The sequence below is a fragment of the Anastrepha obliqua genome, chromosome 1 (genome assembly GCF_027943255.1).
Source record: "Anastrepha obliqua isolate idAnaObli1 chromosome 1, idAnaObli1_1.0, whole genome shotgun sequence".
Lineage (NCBI taxonomy): Eukaryota > Metazoa > Arthropoda > Insecta > Diptera > Tephritidae > Anastrepha > Anastrepha obliqua.
In genome coordinates, this window is record NC_072892.1 from 30227011 (window position 1) to 30236239 (window position 9229).

A 9229-nucleotide genomic window follows, 5' to 3' on the forward strand; every position below is an offset into this window, starting at 1 on the left:
GCACTGACGTCGTAGCCCTTGAGTGGGACTATTACGCACAAAAGCAGAACACAGAGTGTATATATATCTACTATATAGGTTTGTATATGTTAAATTCACCAAAAATAATAAATAACAGTATTAACAATCGGCAATATATGTGTAACAGTTATGCACAGAGGAAATTAAGTATGCGCAACTAAAGCCATCGGGTCCCACAAATCGATCATACCACCTTAGCTAGCCCATTAGTATTAGGCTACTGAGCACTGCGACCAAAATAGATCTATTGTGCAAAGTCTAGTGAGGTACCCTATATTTTAAAGCGTTTTAAAAATGTTAGCACATTCTGCGGTTTATTGTCCATAGCTTGTATGGAGGCACGGAACAGGACATTTGCAAAGAATTTGTTCTGAACTTTCACAGTATCGGCTGATGTTGGTCTCAGAGAGACAATTTTATTTAAATGACTATCTCAGGCTATAATGGCCCGTAAAATAACCGGTTAAAAGTCGTAAGTCGCTTGTCTCGGACCGATAACATTTCGCCAGTGCTTAACGAGCTTCTTCATCTCTCAGCTCCTGAGAAGTTCGTTGATGTGGCGCCTTGTAAGTCCAGAGAAAGATTCAGGACCAATTAGGGGCATGTGTGCCCCTTTTCGCTAGATGATACGTTATTTAATGTCCCGGTGTATACTTAGATTTGGGTTTAAATGAAGAATTTTTGAAAGTTAGTTGGAGAAATAACTCAAAAAAGAAATGCGAATAAGCGCCCCGATTAATACCAGGATCGTTTAACTAAAGCAACAAAATTGGCTCCGAGGCATATGGCTGGCAAATATAGTACTCGTACTAGCGGAGAACGTGTGCTGGAAAAGAGCTTTTTTTTATTTTTGATAAATTTAAAATTTTTGCACCTCCATAGGTGAATCTGAACTTTGCAGGGAAATTTGGTGCAACAATTTTCTTCCTACATTTAAGGACCACCCTAATACAAATATATGCATAATTAGCCAAAGCCAATTTACGTGAAATTTTAATTGATTTTCCTGCTGTGCTTACTTAAGCATTTGCTTAAAAAGCACCGGTACCGGCACTGCAGAGGAGCTTCCGAAATTATTTTCCGTCGAAAAAAATGAAGCCGATGGTTTTATTTATCCTTTAACACTAAGCGACGTTTTCTCTAGCAAAACAACAAAACGAAATGTAGAATAATCATCACAATCCCTCAAAGGAACTCGCTCGCCGTTACTCGTATGACGTGGCGCGCTGGATGACTTAATGCATTCTCCTTAGTAATAATAATTCCCACATTTTTGCACTCCCGCGTATTACAACGCACTTGTACGTGTGCGCACGAAAACTAGGGCAAAAAATTATTTCTTGCAGTAATACAAAGCAAAATTACTCATATTTGATTTAAATGATAAGAAAAAAACAAAAATGCGAATGAAATGAGCCAAAGTAATTTACATCACATTTAACGGGAAATGTGTCTATCTAGAAAAAAAGCTTAATGGAACTCGCCTATACTCTTGCAAGCTTCACTCCCTACCTCAGTCAGATCCAACATAAATATTATTGAGAATGGATGAAAACCACGCCCACATCCTATATGTGACGAGACGACCAAATTTTCATCTGTCCGTCTAATGTTACAAGCTACAAAAAATGTGGTCCACTTATGCCATCAAAAATATTTAAATAAATACGGGATGGGCCATATAGCATTTGCTTTTGATTGGTTGATCGAATGGCCTACTGTAAAGCCAGTCGTGGCAGTCATTTGAACGATATTATTTTTCATTCATAAATGACAATGTTCAATCTTCAAAATAAAAAACAAAAGTTTGAAAGAATATTGATTAGTTTTTTTTATAGCCGATTCAAAAAGCAAATTTTACATGGCCCACCCTATAGTTGCGTCGTAAAGTACGAAAAAAGTTAGAAGTTAGTGGCAGAAGTATCCTATCAAAATGATTACTTTTACCGTGATTTAACTTGAGTTTAGCAATATAACTATGATATTTTTCCCCAAAAACTTCATAGAAACTATTTAGTCTTAGATCTTAAAAATGATTGAAATTAAATGATTTTATTTTAATATTTATTTACTAAATATAATTTTACAAACAATGAAAAACAAAAAAAAAGTTTTCTACTCTGTATAGGCGTATTGCTTCACAAATATATGGGATACCGCGTATTTTTCCTGAGAAGAAGTTGAATTGAGCGAAACATATAAGGAAAATGTTAAGCGTCCTAATGTTTAAGTCGTTTATCGTTTGTATTAACTTATTCTCCTATTCTCTTTCGATCTGCGGTTTCACAGTTATTTTCATACTGTCCAAGAATGTTTCTCTTTAATATGTAAGAAGTATTGAAGTACCTAAATTCGTATGTATGTATGTATGTATATATTTTCCGTTACTTATGAATAAGCAAACTGTTCAATAAACTCACTCTCTCAATTACTTCATCGAGACCGGTTGATCTTTTTAATCTTCGTATTTTACAGAGAACTTAATTGGTGTTACGGGACTTCAATAGGCGCATCGATAGGCGCATGAAATTGTAATCTGGAAATGACTATTTCCCCAATGGTTCAGCACTCAAAAACTTTAAAGCTAACAGGGCTCTGAGGTATAGGGCAATTAACAGGTTGTCGGTAACCGACTACATTTTGGAGTTGGAGTGGAACCATGAAGCTCCGACTATCCGAAGGAGTTCGCTACGGCTTCTCCCCAGGTGGTGAATAGGGGAACGCTTAGCAGATATGTATGTCGGGTACTGTGGAAAAAAAATACGCAGGGTGAATCAAAAGATATGTAACAAAACAACGCTTGGCGTCTGTTCAACAGTTGGTGGCCAAGAACAGCGTCTGACTTGAATCAAGCGGCTGTACTTTCATTACGCTTTTCCTTCGGAGCGTTACAAAGGCGGCAGCCCCGTCAGGGGGATAGAACCTCTAGTCCAACAATCTACCATATTGTGTTTGAAAATTGTTATGTTACTGAAACCAATTGACACTATTCGCTTATGCAAGCAAGAAGCTCTGACTATTAGATCACAAAAATCGATTGAGCCCACAATTTTGGCGCTCACTTTCTCACAGAGAAGTGGATGAGCGAATCAGATATCATTTAAAACGATTCACGGCCAGTTCAAAAATGAGAGAAGCTTACAGATTTCCAGACTGAAGTTGTGGTTTTCAGTCTGATAGCGAAATCTATGTAATTTACAGTTACATTTACAGTTTTTTGGAGCAGCTGGATTTCAGACTGGTTTCAACAAAAGACTGGCAATGCATATCGACACAGTGGGCCTCAGCGGCTGCACCTCTAACCTAAGCTTAATAATATAAAGAGGCTTAGAAAATAGTTGGTAGTCGTACTAAAAAGTTGCAGAATGTAGCGCCACTGTTAACAGTTATAATTTCGAGGTTGTAAAAGACTTCGTTTATTTAGGAACCAGCATTAACACCGATAACACTGTCAGCCTTGAAATCCAACGTAGAATCTCTCTTGCCACCAAGTGCTGCTTTGGATTAAGTAGGCAACTGAGCAGTAAAGTCCTCTCTTGACGAACAAAACTAACACTCTACAAGACTCTCATCATGCCCGATGAGCTGTTTGAGCTTTACGACGACATAGACATAGCGCAGCGAATAAAGATCTAGCGGCTACGTTGGCTGGGTCATGTCGTCCGAATGGATACAAACGCTCCGGCTTTGAAAGTATTCGATGCGTTACCAGCTGGTGGTAGCAGAGGAAGAGGAAGGCCTCCTCTGCGTTGGAAAGATCAGGTGGAGAAGGACTTGGCTTCACTTGGTGTGTCCAACTGGCGTGGGTTGGCACGAGAAAGAAACGACTGGCGCGCTTTGTTAAACTCGGCCAAAATCGCGTAAGCGGTTATCGCGCCAATTAAGAAGAAGAAGCGCCGGGGACTAGAATAACAAAATTTCCCCGCCAAACAACTGAGCAAATCAAGATATAAAGATGGGGAAATGTAGCAACAGTAGTAGAATTTGAGTTGTATGTTCCCCAGCGCATTGCACTGTGAGACCGCAATACTACAACTCACACGTAACTTTTCATATCCCAATTCAAATAAAAAGAATCAATATCGAAAACCTCTAGAAAGATTAAGTAATAAACATAAGCGAGTTAAATGTTCTTTTATATTCCCTGATGATTACAAAATTCAAAAATGTATGCCTACAAATATCATATGAATTTAGTACTACACTCAGTAGGAACGCAGTATTTTCATTTATTCTATTAATGCTTGCAGATTCAATAATGAACTATGAAATTTATAGCGGGAATAAAGTTATAAATAAAATAATTTTTGTTATGTAAACTTTCTATGGTGTGAAAATTACATGCGCGCGTGCATTTGCGTGCATACATAAATACATACATATGTAGTATGTGTGAGGAGAATTGTCGGATGCGCCACGTTTTGCGAAATAAAATTAAAAAAAAAATATATGTATATATATTTCTTGACCGTGCTATTGTGCTCAGATTCAAAGGAAAACAGGCTAACGACCAAAAATTGAAATTTATTTTAAAATTCTAAATTTCGTGCTTTAGAACCCAGCGTGCCGAATGTCTTCACTTCATTAGTTAATTTGGACGAATTCCGCACTATCAAACTTATTATATTTACTTAGTATCTTTTATGCAAATGATATGTACATACATATATATATATATATTATATATGTACATATTTGAATATTTATGTAAATAGTAGTTTAATGAAGAGTTTCCTTGAAGTGAATTTAGTCGCTATCTCCAATATGAAAACTTAGACATCTAAATTCTAAAATGAAATTCAAATATTTTCTAGCAGCACGAGTACAAATTGGAATTCTGCCAAAAATGCATAAAATTCCCTCTTTCACAACGATAAGTCAAGCGACATAGAACTCGAGATCTCATTAAATTCTTTAAGTCCGCCGACAATGGCAGCAATATATACGCATAATTTGTGTTAAGCAATTTAAGCTTAATGTAACGTAGATTTCTATTTAGTAGGGATATGCAAGTGAATGCCCCATAACAGAAATGAGCAATCAATTTCTCCTTTAATTACACTAAAAACAAAAGGCAGCAAGAGTATATCCCTTCTACTGCGTCTTTATACAGAATGCAGAGGTGAGACCAGAGATCAGACCGTTACCCTGCTCTCAGCTTCTACATACACTTACATGCCATATATATATGGTATATGTATGTACGCAAGAATAATAGAAAGAAGATTGCGCCCATCAGAGAGTGCGTGACGTCACGTTTTTCTGAGTTGTGCAGTATTGCCAACCATTTGCTCTTCGCAATAAATTTAGTGCTTTTTTATACCGAAACTGCGAAAATTTTGAAGTTTCCTGTTTGTTTCTTTTTTTAATTTAAAGCTACCGAAACTTTAAGTTAAAAACTACTGTATTATTATACAAAAGAAGGTTAAAAAGGGCCACTCTGAGAAGATTCTAGTGCTAATGAAAAATAGTTGGTTCTTATAAAATTTGATATTTTGAAAGTGCAAATTTAATGTTTTGCTCCCTATAAGGTTATGCAAGAATATTAAATCTTCTTCTCTCAACTCTTCTTAAGGTTAGAAACCTTTTTACATATTTTAATAAGCGTTTGAATGTACTGACTGCGAATTAAAACTATAGAGGTGTAATCGTTTCAGCGGTCATTAATCCTTAGTGAGACATAGGACATTAAGAGGTGTATTCATAGTAAAACTAAGCAAAAAATACCAGAAAATACTAAAGAAACCATAATGACATTTTTACAAAAAGAGTGCCTTATCTAGTCACATGACCTCAAATATAGCAAAAAAGTCGTTCTCTTAATAAAAGAGTTTCTCTTAACAAAAAAAAAAACTCATAAATTTAATTATACACAACCATAACACATTTATTTAAAAAAAACGCACATTTTAACAACAATTTGTCACGCATGCAAAGTTCTTTAAGTGATTCGATAAAAATGTGGTATTTTCTTTTCTTTAAGAGGGCATTTTAGTGCGTTTTTATATCCAAAGCTAGGCAACACTGCAGTAGCGAGGGAGAGATTGGACTGTTGAAAGGCCCACAATCGCGACCAGATGTTAAAAAAAGTGAAGCTAAATAAAACTAAGTGAATTATTGAACTAATTTTTAAAAAATGAATATTTTACAAAATTATAAACATTACATTTTAATTAGAACAGGCTAGAAAAATGTCATGAAGAAAAAACTAAAACTCCGAAACTAAATAACAAAAAAAAAAAACAAATGCTAAATCAAGTTACGAAAATGGTAAGCTGGCCATAAAAAAAAAATAAATAATTGGCGCGTACACTTCTGTTAGGTGTTTGGCCGAGCTCCTCCTCCTATTTGTGATGTGCGTCTTGATGTTGTTCCACAAATGAAGGGACCTACAGTTTCAAGCCGACTCCGAACGGCAGATATTTTTATGAGGAGCTTTTTCATGGCAGAAATACACTCGGAGGCTTGCCATTGCCTGGCGAGGGGCGACCGCTATTAGAAAAATGTTTTTATTAATTTTGCTTTCACCGAGATTCGAACCAACGACCTCTCAGTGAATTTCGAATGGTGATAACGCACGAACCCATTCGGCTACGGCGGCCGCCTAAGGTAAGCTGGCCATACTGGTGCTAAATCGACAGAACTCATGCTCGAAACAGTCACCGACGTACGTAGTCTCTTACCGCAACCCCTAGAGAGCACAAAATTGAGCAAAACTCATCCCGTAGAGAACAACCGCGTTCTTTTAATTACATATTTACGCAACACATCGGTTTGTGTGTGTATGTGTTTGGTTGTATCTACACAATTTTGCCATTGATATGTTTGCTTACACTCTTTTTCACACATCCGCTTCATCAGTTACAATTTTTCATTGTTTAATAAGCCATAGCCAAAAACCAACAAATGCAAATAGTTCATTTATCTATAATTAACATTATTCAACTTTGTTTTTAAGTTATTTTAACAAAAATTAAAATTTTTCCAAGTTTATTTTGTAAATGATTTCGAAATGTAGTGTTTGGCAACACTGTGTGGTTAGAGAGCAATCTTGAGAGGAATTTTCAAAAATCCTGCGACAAAATGTACGATACGGAAGCGAAGTGATTTTTCATTTACATGGGGTTCTGATTAGTTTGATCGTCACAGCTGACAGGGGACTGCGTTTAGGTCGGTGACTGCTTGCAGCATCATTGTCAAATCCGCTGAGCGCAAAGTAACGGTGCCACGATAGGCGCCATCTCATTATTTTTTCCATCGTGATGTATACCTTTTACTGCGTCTTTATACAGAATTGCAGAGGTGAGACCAGACATCAGACCGTTAACCGGCTCTTGTTTGCCTTTTACCAACTCCGAGAAGGTCACTCTTTATACACTTACTTCCTTATATGGTATACAATATGTACGTATGTTTGTTTGTATATTATTCAATACAAAACATTGTTTAAACATATCAATGTCAGGAGAATTCGTTAGCATATTTAATTCAATTCTTTCTAATGTCGACTCAGGCGGTTACACTCTTCAGATGTAATTTATGGTATCTCTTGAATAAGTTTTAAATATGCGAATGAATATTATTTTAATTTTATTCTATAATATTAATAATGCTCATGTTATGTAAATCGCTCTGTATTTTTTTTAGTTGGCGTGCATGTTTCTATGTATGTATGCATGCATGCTCCTTCACTTATGCAAATGTAAACATGTGAATATGTACATACATATGTATGTAAGCAGCCGCTCACCAGCGCTCTCGAAAATACTTTGTGCTAATGAAAGCTATTATATTTGCACTTTCGCTTTCAATTCGTCGTGATGCATCGACTCAATACTCTGGCGTATGGCTTTGAGCGTAAAGATAAACAATCGCGAGAATGCGAATGCACTACTTTGTATGCACAAAAAGTACTTTGCCTTTGGCTATAATGGAAGGCAAGCGAATGAACTGTTACTTGATTATATATTGCATATAAAATTAATGCGGGTGGTTATTTAAGATGCTTCCGACTTCTTATGGTCACTTGAAGGTTTTTTTTTAATTGGGGGTGTCAAAAACAAGAGTAAACTGCAGTAAGTAAATTATACAGGAAACTAAATGATTTCGATACGAAATTGATTGATGAGGCACGTTGTCGTGTTTTTTTTTTTCAGTGATAAAGCCAAGAGGGTTTGAAGGCAGCAGCATGACGTGAACTACATAGCTAACGAAGGTGGTGATAGATTACAAGGTTTGGCCATCCGCAGCAAATTTGTGAGAGTAACTTCGGCTGTCACGTCATTGGGCATTCAGAAGCAGAATTTTGCCCGCTCATTTCACACATATTCACACACTCGTACAATAAGTTCTAAGACCAAAGATGCGAAACTCTCTAATTTTATTTGAGAGTGCACACAAGAACTCGTTTGAGTACTTGGCAGCACTTCCAATCTCTGAGCTGACGAACAGCTGGTAAACGAAATGGCGGGCTGCCAGAAATCAGGCGCCAAAAAAAAAAAACTCACAAAAACAGTTCGCTTTTACGTTAATGCCGCGTTATACATATTTTGGGGGAATTTATGTTAAAATAAGAGAGAAAAATAAAAATAGAAATAAAGTTAGTACAAATATCGTGTGATATTTTATTAGGTGCACAACTAAGTTCTCGCTGTTTTTGACGTGATAACGTCTTATAATTCGATTTAGCCGGAAAATGTGTCGTTACCTTGCTCATTAGTGTTACCTTGCTTATTTCTCGTTACCTTGCTCATTGCCGTTACCTTGAATGAACTGCAAGCGAAAGCGCGGAACGAACAAAGCAAACAAACGGCAACGTTCGACATCTTACTCTCTCCTACTTAAGTGAGCGTATATATGTATGTATATGCGTATATGTACATATATAAATTCACGTATTTGTATTTGCAGATGCCTTCTTATTGATTATTATTAATTTGATTTACTTGAAGAATTTAAAATAAAACCAAGTTCGTTAATAATACCTGTTGTTTTAATGTTATTATTATTAATTTTTTTATTATATATGAAGGAAAAAATGTATGGTAATATTTACCATATACCTTATAAGATATGTTGTATACTAATATATGTATATAAACATGCATATACATATACAATTTCGCGCAATTTTCAAACAGAACAAATCTATATATAAAGATGCATACAAGTCATATGGACATATCAAATGTACGAATCTATTACGTAC